Source organism: Terrapene carolina, unplaced genomic scaffold (assembly GCF_002925995.2).
Source record: "Terrapene carolina triunguis isolate 2854851 unplaced genomic scaffold, T_m_triunguis-2.0 Scaffold139, whole genome shotgun sequence".
NCBI classification, from domain to species: Eukaryota; Metazoa; Chordata; order Testudines; family Emydidae; genus Terrapene; species Terrapene triunguis.
The window spans coordinates 3,807,049-3,829,764 of NW_020664490.1; the positions used below are offsets into that span (position 1 = coordinate 3,807,049).

Genomic DNA, 22,716 nt, shown 5'->3' on the forward strand with positions numbered 1-22,716 from the left:
GCGGGCTTTGCTCACCTGTCCCCGTCGAACCTAGTTTAAAGCCCTCCAAAGATGTTGGAGACTTTAATTTTATAATGGATAATGGTTTTCATCTCTCTGTCTGTAAAGCCAGGCAGCCTTAGTACCAGGAGTCAAACTGAATAGGCTTGATTGGGATGTGTATGTAAAAATTATAACACATTGAAACCTATATATGACCTAAAAATGTGATTTTAAGATTCTATACCATATGATTTACAAGGGGTAGGCACAAAACCCATCTCCCTTTGTGACACTAAGCACCCTGTATTCACACCCTACACCAGTGGTTCTCAGACTTTTGTACTGGTGACCCCTTTCACATAGCAAGCCACTGAGTGCAACCCCTCTTATAAATTAAAAACACTTTTTAATATATTTAACACTATTATAAATGCTGGAGGCAAAGCAAGGTTTGGGATGGAGGCTGACAGCTTGCAATCTCCATGTAATAACCTCGCGACCCCCTCAGGGGTCCCAACCCCCAGTTTGAGACGCCCTGCCCTACACACTATTGTAATAATCGTTGATCATTAATATTCTTGCATGAAGTATGTACACGATGTGTATTAAGTATTATAAAAGTGTATAGCGTGTGGTCTTTTCTGGAAGCTAACAACACACTGATAATTTAATATTGTGAAATGTATGTATTAACACTGTATCAGGAAATATGGATACTTAATTATATTATGCTTTAAAGTCTGTGGCCAAACAGATAAGAAACAGGTTCCCTCCCAGACAGGAGAAGGCAGCTATTTATCTGTCTCCTATGTAAATTAAGCACAGTGGAATCAAAACAGTGGACGCTCCATTTACATACAGGGGGATGGGAAGCCCACAAAATGGGGAAAAGCAGCATGAGGTCATCCTGCCTCTTGAAACCAAGTAATTGAACCTTGGAATATATAAGCACAGACAGAAACCCTCTTTGGCATCTATCATTAGACAGACACAAAGGAGAAGAGCTCTTGCAAGCTGAGAAAGCTGGGTCCTTCCACCAAGTGGGGAGCGGGGAGGATTTGAAGTTTCTGGAAACAGAATATAGGTGAGAAACCATCTTGAATAAAGCCTGTACTTTGTTAGATTAGATTAATTTAAATGCGTGTGTTTTCACTTTTATTTGCTTGTAACCCTTTAACTTTATTCATTTTACCTGGCATCACTTAACCTATGTCCTGTTCTTAATACATTTGTTTTATTTACTATAAACTAATACAGTGCTGTGTTTAAATGGAAGCGTGTATTTACCCCAGTTCAATTAATAAGATGTGATATGTTTTTGTGTCTTTAGGGAAACAAATGAACCTTATTATTTCTCTGAACTGTCCAGGAGAGAGCTGGACTTTGCAGAACACACAGTTTTGGGAAAATTTGGGACTAGGAGTGTGTTGGGATCATCTTGCTGGTTGTTAACCAAGCCTGGTGGAAGCCAGAGTAGAGCAGTGGGGCTGTAGACAGGCTGCTAGAGTCAGAGTTGCTGAGCCAGAGCTCTCTAGCATACCAGGGCTTCAAGGTGTGACCTGCATACTTGTAAACTGGTTGTGAGCCTCCCAGACTGGCAGCTAGAGCAGGAAAGCATTGGAAGGCATCCAGACTTGCAGGGCAAGTGATGACACAACTCCTCATTGCACTCCTAACTCTGTGACACTCATCTGAAAGCAAGCCTGCCTGGCTTTCTATAGCCAGCATGTTGTTTTTATAGTGCCGACGGATTGAGAAATTGGATTTTAAACTCATTACTTGTCTAGGACTGAATATTGTCCATTCTGGACTTGAGCTTTGTTATTTTGGTGAACGTCTATATGTGGAGGTTTAGATAGAAATACTTCCCTACTGGACTGGCTTTTTAAAAAAAAAAAAAAAACCAATGCAGTGACTGATGGAAGTTGTTTAGAGATATGGAGTATCGGCAGTAGTTCTGGATGAGATGGATTAGAGAATAAGGTAAAGGGGAAGTGGGCAAAGGTGCATGTAAATGGAGTTTATCACAAGGTCCTCTATTTATCAAATATGTCACTGGCCATGTATGTACGAAGGGAGAAGGGACCCAATAATGGTCCAACTAGGGCATTTTTTGGGCCAATTTTTAAAATGTTAAAAACAGAAGGGATGTTTTTAAATAGAATATATTTCAGCACCTTAAAACCTACCTCAGAAAAGGTATGATAACCCAGTAACCTAAGACACAATGGGATCTCAAAGTATTTTCTTTTTAGCATCCTAGAGAACTTCTTGATTGCAGTAGTCAAATATATAAAAGTTATATGACCATCTGCGTGTGCTAATCAAACTAGATACCTGGTAGAATGTCTCAGCTATGAGAAGGAGCCAAAAGGGTGGCAAGAATTCAAACTGGAACAGGTGTAGAGAGAGGCTACTTGGAAGATCAGGAGAATAGAGAGCCTGCTTTATGAGAGGTGACTGAAGAGCTTGGCTTCTTTAGCCAGTGAAATGAAAGCTGAGAGGAGATATGATTGCTCTCCATAAATACATCTGGGGGATAAACACCATGAAGGGAGAAGATCTATTTAAGATAAAGGACAATGTTGACACAAGAGCAAATGGGTATAAACTGGCCATGAGTAAATTTTGTCTGGATATTAGAAGACACTTTCTAACCACTGGAGAAGTGAGGTTCTGAAATAGCCTTCCAATAGGAGTAGTGGGGGCAAACAACATAACTGGTTTCAGGATAGAGCTTAAGTTTTTGAATGGGGTTGTATGATAAAATTACCTGCAATAACAGGGGACTGGACTTGATGACCCAGGAGGTCCGTTCCAGTCCTATATTCTTGTCTTCTTAAGAAGACTAAACTTTTATGGCACAGTAATGGAATATACAACTAAATTTGCATATTTTCTCTCTCAAATCAGTTTCTTATGATTGACTGTCAGGTGCTAATTACACTTGATTTTTTTTTATTGTTCACTGAGGAATTAATGCAGATTATTCACAGCATAAAAATCTTACTGTTATGAATGGATGTAAATGGAAATTCCTTCATATTTGGCTGTTTGCAGTTAACTAGTTTACAGATGTTTGGCCAATTTTCAGGTGTTTTGTGATATTAGAAGTAGAAAATTTTGTCAGGGATTTTAAAAATAAAATTATTGATCATCTTTTAAACTTATGTTAAATAAAATGTGTAGGAGATACAAAACTGAAATACATAAGTATTTGCATGATCTCTCTAAGCTTACAAAAATACAAAATATTGATATTGTTGGTGAAGTTTGAAATGGAATTTTTAAGCGGTTAAACAGTGAAATTGTAACATTTTAAAAGAGCTTTTTCTAGGCAGTGAAGATTTTTAATAGTAATGAAAAGAGAACAAATTTGAGAGACGCAGATTGACATGAAGTACGTTCTAAAGTTCTGTGATCTAAAGAAGAAATATTCATGACCAAATATCATTTTGAATATAGTCGTGTTGATGTACTGTGCAGATACTCTAGGTAGGACTTGTGGTGTTACTTTAGTTTTTTCATTTTTCTTTTCAGCAGAGTTCATAGAATCATAGAACATCAGGGTTGGAAGGGACCTCAGGAGGTCCAGCCCTCTGCTCAAAGCAGGACCAATCCCCAACTAAATCATCCCAGCCAGGGCTTTGTCAAGTCTGACCTTAAAAACCTCTAAGGAAGGCGATTCCACCATCTCTACCAATGTCGAATAGAGGGGAATGATCACGTCCCTCGATTTGCTGGCAGTGCCCCTACTTATACAGCCCAAAATGCCATGAGCCTTCTTGGCAACAAGGGCACACTGTTGACTCATATCCAGCTTCTCATCCACTGTAACCCCTAGGTCCTTTTCTGCAGAACTGCTGCCTAGCCATTCGGTCCCTAGTCTGTATCAGTGCATAGGATTCTTCCGTCCTAAGTGCAGGACTCTGCAGTTGTCCTTGTTGAACCTCATCAGATTTCTTTTGGCCCAATCCTCTAATTTGTCTAGATCCCTTTGTATCCTATGCCTACCCTCCAGCGTATCTACCACTCCTCCCAGTTTAGTGTCATCTGCAAACTTGCTGAGGGTGCAGTTCATGCCATCCTCCAGATCATTAATGAAGATATTGAACAAAACCGGCTCCAGGACTGACCCTTGGGGCACTCCGCTTGATACCGGCTGCCAAGTAGACATGGAGCCATTGATCACTACCCGACGATCTAGCCAGCTTTCTGTCTACCTTATAGTCCATTCATCCAGCCCATGCTTCTTTAACTTGCTGGCAAGAATACTGTGGGAGACCGTATCGAAAGCTTTGCTAAAGTCATGGAATAACACATCCGCTGCTTTCCCCTCATACACAGAGCCAGTTATCTCATCATAGAAGGCAATTAGGTTACTCAGGCATGACTTGCCCTTGGTGAATCCATGCTGACTTATTCCTGATCACTTTCCTCTCCTTTAAGTGCATCAGAATTGATTCCTTGAGGACCTGTTCCATGATTTTTCCAGGGACTGAGGTGAGGCTGACTGGCCTGTAGTTCCCAGGATCCTCCTTCTTCCCTTTTTTAAAGATGTGCATTACATTAGCCTTTTTCCAGTCATCCGGGACCTCCCCCGATGGCCATGAGTTTTCAAAGATAATGGCCAATGGCTCTGCACTCACATCCACCAACTCCTTTAGCACCCTCGGATTCAGCGCATCCGGCTCCATGGACTTGTGCTCGTCCAGCTTTTCTAAATAGTCCTGAACCACTTCTTTCTCCACAGAGGGCTGGCCACCTCCTCTCCATGCTGTGCTGCCCAGTGCAGTAGTCTGGGAGCTGACCTTGTTCGTGAAGACAGGGGCAAAAAAAGCATTGAGTACATTAGCCTTTCCCACATCCTCTGTCACTAGATTGCCTCCCTTATTCAGTAAGGGGCCCACACTTTCCTTGACTTTCTTCTTGTTGCTAACATACCTGAAGAAACCCAAGTGTGATTTGGCCTTCCTGATTTCACTCCTGCATGCCTGAGCAATATTTTTATACTCCTCCCTGGTCATTTGTCCAATCTTCCACTTCTCGTAAGCTTCTTTTTTGTGTTTAAGATCAGCAAGGATTTCACTGTTAAGCCAAGCTGGTCGCCTGCCATATTTACTATTCTTTCTACACATCGGGATGGTTTATTCCTGCAACCTCAATAAGGATTCTTTAAATTACAGCCAGCTCTCCTGGAGCTGTCAGAGTTGTCAGGTTCATTGTTACCACATTATCAGAATTAATTTACAGATAGTTTTCTAAAGACCTGTCTGTCCATGTATTCATGTTGATGGAGTGGGTTTATAGGACAGCTCTTCTGAGCAAAACTTTTAGTATGAAATCACTATCAAGAAAATGTTTTGGTCCAATCCAAAAGAAGATACTGAAGCAAATTCCTCATGGTTTGGCACAAGTTAAGATTAAACATTATGGAGTTGGGCTGGGAAAAGGAATAAAATTCAGGGGTTTAAAATTCTTTCTGGCAAAGATTAATTCAGTTAAAACTAATTTAAAACTGTTTTCTTCTACTGAATTTCTGGTAATATTAAAATGCTTGTAACATCCAAGTGATTAGTATTCCTATTTCCTTTTAAAGCTGCACACACAAAAGAGTGTAAACTTAAAGCATATATTGTAAAAATATTCACAGTACCAGCCATCTGACTTTTGTACTTTGTTAATGTTTAAGCCACAACTTCCTCTTTTTTCTGTGTAGTTTGTTAGTTGGTGTATTTATAAGATAAAGCTGACTGTGCAGCTTGTCCTAAAGTTGCTGTTTAGCTGGTTGGAACTGCAGTCTTTGCACAGTAAAGGCTGCCATACCTCTTAAATAGGCATTAATAATAATGAATTATTGTAACTCAGAGGGATGAGTTGATGTTGGATTGAGACTCTTTCCAGGAAGTTGCTTAATCTGAAGCCTGTGAATATCCTATAGTTTACTGTGTAGATAAACTAGGGCTGGCAAGCGATTGAAAATATAAATCGTGATTAATCGCACTGTTAATAATCGAATACCATTTATTTAAATATTTTGGGATGTTTTCTATATTTTCAAATATATTGATTTCAATTACAACACAGAATACAATGTTTACAGTGTTCACTTTATATTTATTTTTGATTAAAAGTATTTGAACTGTAAAAAAACAAAAGAAATAGTATTTTTCCACTTACCTGATACAAGTACTGTAGTGCAGTCTCTTTATTGTGGAAGTTGAACTTACTAATGTAGAATTATGCACAAAAAAACTGCATTAAAAATAAAACAATATAAAATTTTAGAGCCTGCAAGTCCACTCAGTCCTACTTCTTTTTCAGACAATCACTCAGACAAACAAGTTTGTTTACATTTGCAGGAGATAATGCTGCCTGCTTCTTGTTTACAATGTCACCTGAAAGTGAGAACAGGCATTCTCATGGCACTGTTGTAGTTGGCGTTGCAAGATATTTACGTGCCAAATGCGATATAGATTAACCCAGTTAATTAGAGCAATCATGGGAGAAAATGCACCCCTCTTTATAAGCCAATTATTTAAAAAATAATTCACTCCCTGCCAACCAATCATGGATTCCTTCCAGTGATCCTCAAGGAATGATATAATAAAAATACTAACCAACTCTTAAAACCCTTAAAAAATACCAATATGTATGCCTAAAAAAAAAAAAAAAAAAGTGGGACTTAAGGTTCACCTTATAAACACCACAAAAATACCAAACCACTGGGGAATAGGGGTTACAATAGAGGGGCAGTCATCATGAGGAATCCCCTAGCTACCACCTGAGCTGGAACAAGGGCTGTATCGGGGACAGGATTGTGCCCAGACTAGGAAGGTGTCCAGTCTGTGAAAAAAGCTTATTGAAACATCTCTGAGGGTGAGATTTTATCTGTATTCAGTCTTATTACTGTATTAGACCTTAGATTTGATGGGATTCGTGCTCTTTCCGAATAGGGCTTATACTGTCCCTATGAAGGTTGTGTGCAGTGTTGTAGCTGTGTCGGTCCCAGGATATTAGACACACAAAGCAGGTGAGGTAATATCTTTTACTGGACCAACTTCTTTGGTGAGAGACAAGCTTTTGAGCCTACCTAGAGCTCTTCTTCAGGCCTCACCCACCTTATCTTCCTAGGAAGGTTAACTTTTTCATCCCTAGATCTTAAAAACTTAATCTCAAGTGCCACTTTAGTTATTTTGCCTTTTGAAATGCATCAGTTTACATTAAATTGCAAGTGTTTAAAAAAAACAGTAGCCGGCTGGGGGGACTGGTCTCCTCTAACTCCCATACATTGGCTTTAGTCTTCCCCCTAATTAATTACTCCATTGTGTCAGATCTTCAAAGGAGACTATGCAGGCCACTTTTACATCTGCTACTGTCCTGAAAATAGTTCAGACACCACCTAAACCTCCATAGCAGAGTCTGCAATGTTGAAGGCTTGGGGAGGCAGGCGGAGAGCAGAATTACTGTCCGTTAGACGGGAACGTTGGGTTTAAAGCTGCCCTCCCTCCTCAGATATTCAGTGGCTGAGGAGGAGTATATGTTTTGGGAAGAGAGGTGAAGCTGTAGCCCTGGTTCTTTCAGTATCTTTTTAGCTGCTCCCTCCATGTAGAGCCATTGCTCACAGCTGCATGAGATCCTTTCCATAACTCCATCTGACCAGCTGATTGGCTGAAAAGCTAAGTGGAACTGAGCCCTCCCCCCAGCCCTCCCAACATGCACATTTAGCACTGATTCTGGTAGAGCAGAATTGCAGGGTCAACTGTAAACCAGTACATTATTCACAGATGGTCTGCTAATTTAAAGCTCTGCTATTTCATGAGTTTTCATGAGGGGTTTTCATTTCCAAAACTGCTTTTAAAAAATTAGAGGTTCTGATTGTGTTTAAAAAAAACGTAAGTTTCCAAAAAATACTTTAATTAGATTTTTTAAATGTTGAAAGTTGATTTTAATATTTTTCTGACTTTTCAGTGTTATCCGTGGTAATCTCCAGGATCTGCAGGAACGTAAGCTAAGATTTTGATGACCCTAGCTGGAGAAAGTTGCTGAAGCCTCACTTTAGTAAGTGATTATTTGGAAACACAGTTTGCCTTTGTTTCTAAGTTTAATTTCAGGAACATTTCTATCCTGCCAGCTCAGTGGAGATCCATTGACACAACATCTGATTTCATGGAGCACAGCTTTTCAGCCTTGAAGTCTTGAAAAAGTCTTTTCTCCTAAAAATCCCAACTGAATTATTCAGTCTGAGGTTTCTGTTGGGTTTATAATGGCTTATTTATCTCATAATGGGAGTTAGTGTATATGTAGCTACAAAAGCATTTGAAAATGCAGCATATGTGTCTTTATTTTACTATACTGCAAGGCCAGGCTCACTTGTTACTTTCAATGGTGCTTCACCTGTGCCTGGCCTTGCCTTACATTTTCATTTTCTTTGAATTTTGAGACAGGAATCATTAAAATAAATGATTAGTGAGCTGCTTGTGTGCAGAACCTGTTGAAATCAGAACTTGAGATATTGGGAAGGAGGAAGATTTGTGGCAAACAAGCCAGAAATACCAAGGGAAATTGACTTGGCATCCACTTCACCCAACTATTGACTTTAACCTTTTACACCTTCTGTGTACTTGCATTGATTGTAAAATAGAAGAAAGCTCTAAGGAAGCCTGATTCTCCCCTACCCCCCGGGCAACTTCGTATCCATCTGTTTTAGGCTGCTATTCTTGCTGAAAGATATGCATGACTATCCTAATTTCATTTAAAAAGCCATTTTGAATACTGATGCGGGGGTTGGGGAAGGGAATGATTCAGCTGGATTGCTAATAAGCACTAAGCATGTTCATTGTTAGGTTATAATTCACTTCTGAGGGTGTTTATGGGGCTTGTTTACACTCAATATTTGACATCTTGTCATGTTGTCCTTAATTATTGTCATTTTATTTAACTGAATTGATGTAAATTGCATTTTAAATTATTGGATCTATACAAAGGGATTTGAGAGAAGAGCTTGTGTATCAAACCTCCTTTCCACACGGTTACTTAGCTTTGACTAGTCTTTCTTCCCTCCCTCTTTTTTCGAATAACCTAAACTCTCTCAAATATACTGTAGTTAGATTCCACAGATTTGCACTGGAATAGTCAAAACAGCTATTTTTATCTTTTAATAATGTATTTAAAATATTTTTACTTATGTCTCTTTACATGTATTTTTCTTTATGGATTATTGTTCTTTGGAGGTAGATTCCCTTTGTAGCAAAATATTGAACTTTTTTTTTTTTCCCCACTGTTATTGTCAATGATTTTGTCATACGTGAACTGGTCTGTGCTCTATTCCACAGCTTGTATTAGTGTAGTGAACCTGGGATATATGCTTAGTTGGGAAATATATTTTAAAACAACTTCAAATGAAGATTTTTGCTAATACTAAAATGGCATGTAATGAGTGTGAGGGGGTGGGAATCTAATCTATTGAGGAAATGTACAACTTTTTCCCTAAAATAAACACTACAATATTTTACTTTTTAAAAATGTTAGTTAGAGCTCAGCAAAAGCTAGGCATTTCTGTCCTGTGGAAAATTCAAGTACTTTGAAATAGTTTTGTATTGAATGGGGATGAAAGGCTGAAATATCAGAACTTCCTCTTCGAGTAGCATCCCTATGAGTTCTGTATTTCAGGTGTGCATGCCCCTCTGGAGACCTTCATTGGAGATTTTCCATTAGCAGTGTCCATTCAGCCTGCGCATGTGCTCTATACAACCTCGTGCCGCAGACCGAGGATGTATAGAGCTGCCTAGGTGAACTGCCCTTAGGTTCTTCTCTTTCTCCTTGGCCTGCGACAGAGCTGTAGCGCGTCCAGTGTGCACACCTTAGCATGTTACAAATGCTATCTCTCTTGTCTTATCTACAAAGGCTATCCTGGTCAGTGACAGCCACTAAGTATATCCATTGCTTGGGAGAGTCCCATGTCTACCAAAAGTGTAACTTCTGCCTAGCTCTCAAATCTAGAGCATGGAAGAATCAAGAGATTAAATTGAGATTTCTGATGATGGAGTGTTCCCTTTGACCTGCTTCTGAGTCAGGTCAGAAGACCTCCACCTCCTGTACCTCTGTCTCTGGACTGACCCAGTGCCCCTTTGACCTTGGCCAAGGTGTCCCCTCAGAGGGGGAGACTTTGGAGGACTCAGGGAAAGCTCCAAAGAGGAGGAGCTCGGTTTCCATAAGGGGCTGGCTCCCAAAAGGCCATGGTTTCCCGCTAAGTTTGTGGTGTTAGAGACTTTGACCTCTCAACTCAATACCATGGAGGTGAACAATTTTTCCTCCAGAGTTGTCAGGGCCAGGAGATCCTGGAGCACTAGGAGAAGTGCAGCTCCAGCAAGCCAAGCCTCTCCTTTCCCCCCAGACCATCATAACTAATATATTGAGATATACCTATCTCATAGAACTGGAAGGGACTTGAAAGGTCATCAAGTCCAGTCCCCTGCCTTCACTAGCAGGACCAAGTACTGTCCCTGACCTGTGTGTGTGTGTGTGTGTGTGTGTACGCGCCCCAGATCCCTAAATGGCCCCCTCAAGGATTTAACTTACAACCCTGGGTTTAGCAGGCCAATGCTCAAACCACTGAGCTATCCCTCCCCTCCCACCCCCCCACCATCTGTAAAGGACAGGGAGGCCCAGGACATACACTCCTCTAGAATGGCCCTGTCTCCATCAGACTTACCATCAGTACCTGCAAAATTGAATCGCCAGACACCTTTGGCCCTGGCACCTACATGCTCCAGGTCAGTGGTACCATCCACCTCAACTGCTGCATCATTGACCTGGTGAACCTTGGGACAGATACAGTGATGGAGATCCAGGAGTACCCCAGATCACAGCTGGATGATCAGCCTGAACCACAGGCAGAAACCTAACCTGTGGAGGGGAAACCATCCTGGGGGAACCATCTTGACAAACAGCAGCAAGCATATCTTCCCGTTTTGCCCAATACCTTTTTGAACAGGATCCTTCTGTATTTTGGGGATATGCCTCAGGGTAACATTCTCCAAAGTAAGGTCAGCCTACAGAAGTGCACATGCAATTACTAGCTAGCCATTGTTGCACCCACTTTAACTAGCCCACAGCCTACCTGGAATTTATCATTCTGTTCCCAAATTGGCAGAACAGACACCCTCCACCTGCTCCCATCATATCACAGGCCCAGGGGATTCTACGCAAAGGGGAAAAACTAAGTAAACATCTTATCTCCAAGCCCACAAAGACTGGAAATAGCCAATGGAAATGGAATTCCAAAACTGACGGAAAAGTAACATTTTATCAATGTTGGCATGGAGACTACAACTTGGACAATAACTTGTTCTTTTCCCACAATAGTATTGGCATGAGAGAGAGGGAAGGGCATGGAAATGGCTAGCACATCACAGACACAACTGTTGTGGATGATAGAGTGGCAAACAACACTCCTGGAGCACAGGGCCTTTGAAGCCTTCCAGCTTTGAGCAACTTTGAATTTTGAATAGTTTTTGTTGTGTTTTTGTTTTGCATTTTTACTGTTCACAAGCTTCACATTCGACTTGGCGTATTCATTGCTACTGAAAATGTGTTTACATTCATGGTTCTGAATCTTGCAGCATTCCCTGAAATATGCATCATCACGGTCATAACAGCCACACATGCACAAAAAGGCTCCTGTTTACAAGCATTATATGACATTCACATATCATGCACTAAAAACTCAACAAGAAATGTGATATAACATACACACCAAGTCTGATTAACTCCTTTTACGAGGAAGTACACAAGAAAATGTGCACAGTCAGTAATGCTGATAAATGCCCTCTACAAAAGCATGTACGCTCTTCACAGGTGGCACCTATACTTGAACTATGAGCGTAATTTGGCTCTCACTCTGTGCCCTTGAGTAGTTGCATTATTTCATAGAGGCCTCCAATCAGGCCACTCAAAACATTCACCAGATCTGCCCACCACCATCCATTTGCAATGTTTTCTCCATTGCCTTCACAATAGTGGCACAAAACACAGCGAACAGCTGTCATAACGAAGATGTTTCTTATCAGGATGCTCCACCTAGTTTTCAGTTTTCCAAATGCATGTTCCAGTCATTCTGCAACTACTCAGAGCCTAGTTACAGTTCCTTTCTCCTATCCAGCTGTTCCATTAGAAGTTTCATAAGCTAAGGCATTAGAGGCTAAACTTAGTCTCCCGGAATAGGTGATGGAATGGCAATGCCACCAATGTTCAGTGATACAATAGGAGCAAAATTGACATTTGTCATTGGAGAAAACAGTCCAGATTTTCCAAAGAACCTGGTATCATGAACCTTTCCAGCCCACCCCCATAAATATTGGTGAACCTTCTGTGGTGATCAACTGGGCCTTGCCACACTGTAGAAAAATACCCCTTTCTGTTGTTGAACTCCATTGCTTCGTATGTGGTGGGGGGGGGGGCAGGGAGAGTATCTGAATATGCAGATGGGTCCCATTCCTGGCCCCAGTACGAGTCAGGGCCCCCAAATGTGGAAACTAGTTATATCTGCTTGAGCATTGCCCAGTCTTATGACCTGAGGGGAAAGAATCTTCTCGATAGCAGCGCACATCTCTACGACAACAGCTCTGACTGTTGATCCACCAATACCAAATTGGTTAGCTATGAACTGGTAGCAATCAAGGATTGTGAGCTTCCAGATGGCAATGGTCACGCACTTCTCCATGCTGAGGGTAGCTCTCATGTAGGTATCTGTTCTGCTGCTGTAGTTCTTTTGCCACTGCTGGTCATCCCAAGTCTGCCACACTGTTCTGTCCCACCAGTCAATGCTAATTAGCTGAGCCCAAAAGTGGCACTCCACTAAGTGAAGCTGCTGCAGGAAAAGATGGAAAAGTGTCTGGTTTGCTTCAGACACCACCTTCTCAGATTATTTTAATGCCCTGGTTCTGAATTTATTGTATAGTTCAGATATGCTAGCAGCAGCCTGTCATCACTGTGAAGACCACAGCAATCGCAAATGTTTCCTCTATGTGGCTTGACAGTGCTTTGAAAACGTGGCTGGATGATGGGATAAAATGAGAGGTATCATGGAAATTATTTAGTGCTGATCCCCGAGCCCCAGAATTCCATTGCCTTCCAGTGGGTATGCCACAATGTCCATAATATGTGTAGCAGAGTGGTAGAGTAATGTCCCAGGGGATATCTGACGAGAATACTGAGTGCTGATGTTGAAACACTGCAGTGTTGTGTGGCCTCAGTGATAAGAGGCAAAGGTACCTTAATCACGGGAAAACAGTGTGGTGTGTGTGCTCAAGCAATTCTTGTTGCAGATTGCTTAACACAGGTGCACAAAATCCTCAGCAAGTTTCAAATGTAGAAATGCCCTCATTTCCAGAAGTTGAAATTATTGAAAATTGCTTTTTGGGTCCAATTCTCAACTTGGTAGAAACATCAGGTTGATGGAGAAAGTGGCAATATGTGAGACAGACTTTCCTGCCCACCCCCAAAAAGAGAAATAAAAGAAACAGTAACCAGAAGGGGTACGGAGTAGAGCTTAGCAAAAATCAGAATTTCTAATTTATGTGAAACTTCAGTATTTTGACATTTGTTTTCATCATGAATCAGGAAGAAAAATCTAAATAGTTTTTTTGTGGAATGCAAAGTTTGAGGTAAAATCCTTTGAAATGTTGAAACATTTTGTTTTGGAACAATTTGACATTAAACTGTGTTCACATGTCTTGTAATTTATGCCCCCTTTCTTCCCTGTGGGCCAGGGTCCCTGGCCAGACTTACCTCACCTTGTGATGCACAACAGTCACGGAACTCCCATGAAGCACTGAGTGGGTGCAGCCAGAATGGAGACTGCGGTGCATCGTGAGATGTAGTCTAGCCAGGGAACCTGGCCCATTGCGGGAGGCAGGCGGAAAGGGGCACAAGGCACTGCAGCAGCTGAAGCAAACACAGTTGAATTGACCCAAAACCATGGGTGGCGAGTCCTATGGGCCCATGGTGCCTGGGCACCAGGAATATTCCTGGCCCCAGGTCCAGCTCCAGCAATGTCTGAGGCCGGGTCTCTCCCTCGGCCCCGCCTTCCACCCCGCATGTCCCCCGGGCCATTTAAAACAGCCTGGGGCCCCCACTCACCACCGACAGTGCAGCAGAGCTGAGCGGCTTCCTGCCTGCTCGCTCCATTTGGCTGCCGGCCCCTCCCTGCAGCCCCTGGGTGGGGTGGGTCTGTGTCCCACCCCAAGTGCCCCTGCGGCCAATGGGAAGTTGCGGGGGCAGTGCCTGGCAGTAGCAGCACATGGAGACTCCTGGCCTGCCCTGCCTAGGAGCCCCAGGTAAGTACCACCCCCTCCCAGAGCCTGCACCCCCCCTTCAGCCCCCAAACTCTCTCCCAGAGCCTACACCCCCTCCCTCCACCCCCATTCCCAAACTCCCTCCCAGAGCTTGCAACTTCTCCCTCCGTACCCCCTCCGGCCCCCAAGCTCCCTCCCAGAGCCTGCATCCCTCACCCCCTCCTGCACACCCACCCCCTGCCCTAGCCTCCGGAGCCTACACCCAGCACCCAAACTCTTTCCCAGAGCCTGCACCCCCACCCCTTCCCACACACCCTCTCCTGCCCCCAAACTCCCTCCCAGAGCCTGCACCCCAGACCCTCTCCCCACCCAAACTCCCTCCAGAGCCCAATCTCTCACCTGTCCTGCACCCCAATCCCCTGCCCCAGCCCAGGGCCTCCACCCCAGACCTCATCCCCCCAACCCAAACTCCCTCTCAGAGCCTTAGGCAGGTGGGGGGTGGAGTTTGGGTGGGGGGGGGGTTCTGGGCACCACCAAAATTTCTACAAACCTGCCACCCCTGCCCAAAACAAAATGTTCAAATGTGATTCAACAAACTGAAGTATTTCAAATCAGGTTGACCCAAACCAGAACAAAATAGTTAGTTTTGCTTTTCCCAATAGAAAATTGAGAAACATCAGCAAAATTGACACTTTCCCATTGAACATTTCAGTTTTGCAGTAGCCACATTTTCTGTTGAAAAAATGTTGAGAAGAAAAATTCCTCAACATCTCTAGTACTGAATTTAAAAGGGAAGACATTTTACAATTTTTTTAAAAGATGCTAAATCAGAATGAGGATAGGTCGTAAGTGTTAGTTTGAGCAGCTAGTGAAGACAGAAAACATAAATCAAATTAAAGACAGAGACGACCAAAGGATCGTCCGCTCTAGATCTTTTTTATTTTTGTTTTGTCTAACTTCACTTTTTACCCAGGCTTTTACATAAGAATGGCCATACTGGGTCAGACCAAAGGTCCATCTAGCTCAGTATCCTGTCTTCCAACAGTGGCCAATGCCAGGTGCCCCAGAGGGAATGAACAGAACAGATAATCATCAAGTGATCCCATCCCCGGTTGCCTATTCCCAGCTTCTGACAAACAGAGGCTAGGGACACCATCCTTGCCCATTCTGGCCAATATCCATTGATAGACCTATCGTCCTTTTAAGTTTAAGTAGCAAGGAAATAAAAATAGAAAACACGGTGTATCTACAGATCACTTTCAAAAGACAAAGGGAATTTATCAGGGGAAAAAAGAACCCTTCACCATTTTCCTGCAGATGTTTTAAGTTAGGGTTAATTGCAATGCTGAGAATCAAAAGGAAGCTTCCATTGATTTTACTGCTGGTTAGCTTAAGGTCTTCTGAGGATTTAAACTGCACATTTTCATTGCAGTGTAGATCTTAAAGACTTTAACATTCTGTGGTTGTCACAATGGTCTTGACCCAGACAGATATTCCAAGCACTTGAAATCCAATAAGACAGTGTTAAATAGGATCAATATAAGTCAACTCTGCAGTTTACATCTGTTAAAACATTCTGACATTTTTAGTTTCTGGAGTACTCTTATTTTTCCAGCATAGACAACAGCTTTAGGTAAATTCTAAACTATCTTTGAAATATGTATGGACTTCAGTCTGTATTGCACTATAAATAATAGTAGTATTGCAGGCTCATACATGCAATTTGTTGGCATGTGTTAAATTCTCCATCACAAGATTTATGTTATCAGTAAATTCCCCAACATAACATTAAAAATACATAGTAAACAGTAGATGAGTTGCTTATATTTATCGCATTACACAATTGCAAGAACACTGTAATTTAGATAAGAAAAATGATCCCTCCCACAGTTCAATGAAATTGAAATGCAAGAATTTATATTTCATTACTTTGATTTTTGTTATGGGTTCTTAAGATGTGCAATTTGTATCCTTCAAAGGAGCACACTTAAACATTCACAGCTATACTCTAACATTTTTTTTTAAGAAGTTGAGCATTATCCAAACTCCCTCTTAATGATCCTGTGCTCTTTCTGTCTTTCGTTGGTCATCATTTCAGATTATAATGGTATTTGTGTGCCAGCAGCCATAGCACCCTGGATTGTATTCTTGTCAGATCTAATGAAATAAGGAGGGTCGAGCTAGGACAATACTTATATAGGAAAGGAACTTTTCCCAGGAAAAAGTCACTATGCTGCGTTGAGTATTTGTGTCACTTTCCCTTTGTCAGTATTTGACCAGTGCCCCTCGAATAGTATGAGGGGAACGCTGTATGCTGCAAGAGTTAGTTCTTTTGGTGAGATGGAAAAATTAGGTGTTCATTACAAATCTTACAGTTCTTTTTAATGGAGAAGGGATGTAACTCTGCTGTGCTAGGTTAAATCCAATTTGGATAATTATATTTTGCATTCCTGAAATTATGCATGAGGTTTCAGTTGGATACTTTGGTTTTCTTACCTGAAATATGTATGTAGTATTGTTGTGTGCTGTGAAATAGTTATGATGTTTCAACCCAATAATAGCTAAAATTCAATGTTGGGCAAAAGGATCCTTTGAGAAATTGAGCAGGTATGGTAACGGGACAGGATTTCTTAGTATCTCAGTGCACAAGGGCATTGGAACCACAGATTATTTTAGGGCTAGATGCAGCTGACATGTTTCCACAATGCCGCTGCTGCTAGATACAAATGGGAACAGGGAGAACGAATGGTAGGTAGGCAGAAGAACCATCCACTCCCCTAAAGATGCAGCCAGTAGCATTTGTTAACAGGAGCGGACTGACTGTTGGCCCGCTGAAGAAGCAATATGTGGGAGTAGGGCCAGCAGGTCCCCTCCTAAGACTTCAGCATGAAGAAGGAATAAAAGACTTCTGAGTTGCCACCCAGAAGCTGAGAATCAAGGTAAAGGAAAGATGTCATGGGGAGAGGGAAAGAGTTTTGTGAGGAGGGGGTGAAGCCAGTGCTGGCTGAAATCATACATAACATAAGAACGGCCATACTGGGTCAGACCAAAGGTCCATCTAGCCCAGTATCCTGTCTTCCAATAGTGGCCAATGCCAGGTGCCCCAGAGGGGATGAACAGAACAGGTAATCATCAAGTGATCCATCCCATCTCCCATTCCCAGCTTCTGACAAACAGAGGCTAGGGACACCATCGTCAACCCCACCAGCAATTCACTTCTTTGCTACCCTTTCTAGAGACTAAGGAAAAGAAGCCATGGTGGATTTAGGATCTGCACTCTCTCTTTTCATGGAGGGGGGAATCTTCATAGTTGGAGAGAGAGGGGGGACCAGGCTGCTTACTGAAATGAAGTGTGGGGGAAGAGACACCAGCAAACTGGGGAAAAGAAACCCTGTTAGCCCCTAAATGCCTCCTCAGAATCCCGATAGCTGCAAATTTTGTGAACCGACCCCATCATGAGAGAGAACCATTGATATTGTCTGCTCTAATTTTCCTTATTGGCAAAAACAAACAAAATCCTCCCACTATTCTAAATACTAGCACCATCGGGTATATACCACCAGTAAAACCTCCAGTAATAAAACTGAATTATTTATCCCTTTAAAGGAGAATTACATTTTTTAAAAAATTCATAATTGTCTCTGTTGCATCTATATCAAGTAAAGACTTTTTCCCACTAATTTCCAGCTTGACCTATACAAGTAAACTGTAGTAGGCAACACACATCATGTGAACCACTTATGTTGTGTAACTTGTACCCTAATAAGCAGGAGATGTGTGGAATAGCAAGACTCCTTTCCTCAGGTTGGGGAGGGTTCTGTGGCCCAGGGAAGGTGTTTTACTATCCTGCCAGCCCTCTATTGCAGTAAGTTACCGACTGCACAGCCAGTAGATTATGCACAGCGTTGCATCAGTATAGGCTACCTACTGCATTCACATAGTGGGTGAATTCTTACATTTCATTTTAACTGAGTTTTACCTTAAAAATTACTAAACCAGTTTTGTTCAGAATTAATCAAAGGAGATGTCCAGAGACATGCAAAGTTTGCAATTATAAACTTCAGTCATTTTTGCGTAATTAGAGAGTTTATAGTCAAAGGGGGAAACTTTTTTCATGCTTGTCTAACTCAAAGAGCAAAATCACTTCACCCATTTATCTTTCCAGAATTATTTGTCTTTGATCTGAGACGAAGCGTGGAAAATTGCATCCCAAAAGGATCCTGAATGCACCTTCCTTTAAGCTCCCTCTCAAATAAATCAGAAGACTGTTACCTTGCATACCTTATCTGAGCTCAGTTGCAGTTGCCTGCCTGCCAGAATGAGTCTCTCAGACATTCAGGAGAAAGACGGGGTATGGAGGGGGATATTCAAGGATGTGTCTATACCCCTTCCCCCATTCTGTGTCTGATATATTTAGATTTTAAGCTCTTTGGGGCAGGGATGGACTGTCTTACTGCTCTGTTTGTACAGTGTCTAGCACAATGGGGTCCTGCTTCATGACTAGAGCTCCTAGGTACTATGATAATACAGATATATTAGAAGTAAGTGGAAGACCAAGAACAGAGTAGGCCATTAATCAGTGATGAGTTAAAGGCAATAATAGAAAATATGGAAATGGCAAAAGTGCTAAATGACTTTTTTTTGTTTTCACCAAAAAGGTTAGTAGCAATTGGATGTCTAACATAGTGAATGCCAGTGAAAATGAGGTAGGATCTGAGGCTAAAATAGGAAAGGAACAAGTTAAAAATTACTTAGACAAGCTAAAAGTGACAGAGTCCCATTTATAGACTAACAGACGAATTGGAGCATAAGCTTTTGTGGGTGAATACCCACTTCGTTCGCTTATGCTCCAATATGTCTGTTAGTCTATAAGGTGCCACAGGACTCTTTGTCGTTTTTTACAGATCCAGACTAACATGGCTATCCCTCTGATACTTAGACAAGCTAGATGTCTTCAAATCAGCAGGACCTGATAAAATCTATCCTAGAACTCTCAAGAAGCCGACTAAGGAAATATCTGAGCCATTAGCAATTATTTTCAAAAACTCATGCAAGATGGGAGAGAGTCCAGAGGACTGGAAGAGTCTCTGGAAAACAGTTCCCAGAGAGTAGTTATCAGTGATTCACAGTCAAACTGGAAGGGCATATCAAGTGGGGTCTGTGACGGGTTCCCCCCGGGGCACCACGTGGAACTGGGGTATCACTGAGCCTACCTGACCCACCAACCTGGGGTCCCTTTACATTGTATTGCTGAGGCAAGCCAGCCAAGCCCTTTCTCAGGCTTCAGACTGCACTTAACCAGCACACATACAGGTAGGGACACACCCAGCTGCGGCTATACACACAGATGCTGAGATCAGCTCTGCATGGGAAGGCTCAGCTAAGGAACTGCCCAATATGCAAGTGCACAACCCCCTCTGGAGTGTAAATCCAAAATTATACTGTCTTGGGCTGCACAGAGAACTGTACAGCGTAAGCTCATAACATTTGCCCCCTCCCTCAATGTAGAGGAAGATATGCAACAGCTTCACCACCCTCCTCCAGTTATGATTTCCACACACTGGTTTTAGATAAAACAAAAACAAGTTTATTAACTACAAAAGATAGATTTTAAATAAGTGATAGCAAACTGATCAAAGCAGATTACCTTAGTAAACAAAACTGCAAACTGAGCTTAACATACTGAATAGGTAGGATATGAATTAGCAAATTCTCATCCTGAGTGATAAACAGGCTGGCAGATTCCTAAGGCACAAGCTGCCTTGGCTTTCCCAGGTTTTCATACACAGGCTAAAAATCCTGCTAGCCTGAGGCCATACCTTCCCATAGTTCAGTCCTTGTTTCTCAGGTGTTTCCAGGTGTGGTGTTGTAGGGAGAGTGAGGTACCATCATGAGGTCATTGTCCTGCTTCTATATATTCTTCCCACTTGTTGAAAAGCTATTTTGCTGTGACCTGGGTCAAACAGTTCCCACTGTGTAGTGCTATCTCTGAGAGGTTTCTATTGAGATGGTTCGTGGGGTAATCCTTGTGTGCATTTCCTCACTAAGCCATTAATGTTGTTTGGCCTTTTTACTGTTGTACCTGAAAGGCTGCTTGTGGGTGTTTTCAATCTCACAACATGTTTCAGTAACACATAAATAGCCAAACTTTATAAATTCACATATGACGGTAGCACACACAGTCCAACGAGATATTAATGTCTAGCAGATCAAGACCTTTAGAATGATACCTCACAAGGCATACTTTGTACAAAACATATCCTAATTATATGACAGTGATGAATACTGGGGTGCCGGGGTGTCTCAGGGTCCCACAGAAATCAGTTCTGAGTCCGGTTCTGTTCAATGTCTTCATCAATGATTTAGATAATGTCATAGAGAGTACACTTATAACGTTTGAGGACGATACCAAGCTGGGAGGGGTTGCAAGTGCTTTGGAGGATAAAATTAAAATTTACATGATCTGGAGAAATGGTCTGAAGTAAATAGGATGAAATTCAATAAAGACCAATGCAAAGTACTCCTCTTAGGAAGGAACAATCAATTGCACACATACAAAATGGGAAATGACTGCTTAGAAGGGAGTATTGCAGAAAAGGATCTGGGGGCTATAGTAGATCACAAGCTAAATATAAGTGAACATTGTAACACTGTTACAAAAAAAAAAAAAAGTGATCATCATCCTGGGATGTATTTGCAGGAGTCTTGTAAGCAAGACAGAAGAAGTAATTCTTCCGCTCTACTCCACACTGATAAGGCCTCAACTGGAGTATTGTGTCCAGTTCTGGGTGCCACATTTCAGGAAAGATGTGGACAAATGGGAGAAAGTCCAGAGGACAACAAAAATGATTAAAGGTCTAGAAAACATGACCTATAAGGGAAGATTGAAAACATTGGGTTTTGGTTTGGAGGAGAGAAGACTGAGGGGGGATAAAACAGTTTTCAAGTACATAATAGGTTGTTACAAGGAGGAGGGAGAAAAATTGTTTTGCTTAACCTCTGAGGACAGGACAAGAAGCAATGAGCTTAAATTGCAGCAGGGATGGTTTAGATTGGACACGAAGAAAAAGTTCCTAACTGTCAGGGTGGTTAAGAACTGTAAGAAATTGCCTAGGGACATTGTGGAATCTCTGTCACGGGAGGTTTTTAAGAACAGGCTAGACAAAGACCTGTCAGGAATGGTCTAGTTATTATGTAGTCTGCCTTGAGTGCAGGGGACTGGACTAGATGACCTCCTGAGGTCCGTTCCAGTCCTATACTTCTATGATTCTATGATATTGTGTAGGAGGTCCAGGGTATTGGAAGGGGATAAGGGATTGGGGAGAAATGGAGGGGTTGCGGAAGAGAATTAAGGTCTCCAGTCTCTCCTCCACTGCTTTATAATGTTTCATTCAGTCTGACCCCACCCAGTGTACGGTTGCCCAGTGTTGCAAAAATATATGTAATGTTCAAAATAAATTTGAGATTGTCAAAATTCCATTTTTCATTCAAGAGTTTGATTTCCAATAATCTTAGTAACTCTTTATTACCTTTACATACACTTTTGCCAGTTCTTAAAAAAGGAAATGTAAAAATGAAATACTATTGTTGTACAAGGTCCATTCCACCAGTATCTCAGGAGGCTGCTGAACAGCAGTTATTAAAATTATATACAGTGTAGTTATAGCCCTGTCGGTCCCAAGATATTAGAGACAAAGTGAGTGAGGTAATATCTTTTATTCGACCAACTTCTGTCTCTCTCACCAACAGATGTCAGTCCAATAAAAGATAATACTTCACCCATCTTGTCTTGCTACTAAAATTAGACATTTAAAAATCAGCAGGTCCAGATAACTTGCATCACAGTTTTAGGAGCTCCTTGGATCGTTAATTTTGATTTTCAATAAGTCTTGGAATACTGGGGTTGTTCCAGAAGACTGGAAGAAAGCTAATGTTGTGCCAATATTTTAAAAAGGGTAAACGAGGAATCCTAGTAATTATAAGTCTGTCAGTCTAATATTGATCCTGGGCAAAATAGTGGAGTGGCTGATATGGGACTTGATTAATAAAGAATTAAAGGAGCGTAAAATAACTCATGCCAATCAACGTAGGTTTATGGAAAATAGAATCTGTCAGACTAACTTGATTTTTTGTGTGAGATTACAACTTTGGTTGATAAAGTTAATAGTGCTGATGTAATATACTTACACTTCTGTTTGACTAGGTACTGTGTGACATTTTAATTAAAAAATAGAACATAATAAAATTAATATGGTCTCTCTCTAATCTGGTCGCACAGGGTTCAGTTCTTGGCCCTACCCTAATTAACATTTTTATTAATGACCTGAAGAAAACATAAAATCATCACTGATAAAGTTTGCAGATGACAGAAAAATTAGGACAGTGGTAAATAATGATGAGCACAGTTCATTGATTTAGAGCAGGGGTCTCAGACATG

The 22,716-nt window shown here is 41.6% G+C and overlaps 1 protein-coding gene across 4 annotated transcripts in view; it reads left to right on the top strand.

The window, feature by feature from the left end:
• Positions 1-22,716, top strand: part of LOC112116915 (wiskott-Aldrich syndrome protein family member 3) — a 168,640-nt gene that overhangs the window by 95,177 nt on the left and 50,747 nt on the right. For 3 of the 4 annotated variants that reach the window (XM_029911976.1, XM_029911974.1, XM_029911975.1), the window contains exon 1: positions 7,958-8,043. The exons of the other annotated variant lie outside the window; for it this stretch is intronic. The gene's annotated coding sequence lies outside the window, so the exon portion shown is untranslated. Of the gene's footprint in view, positions 1-7,957; positions 8,044-22,716 lie in introns of those variants that run through there. 4 annotated transcript variants of the gene reach the window in all.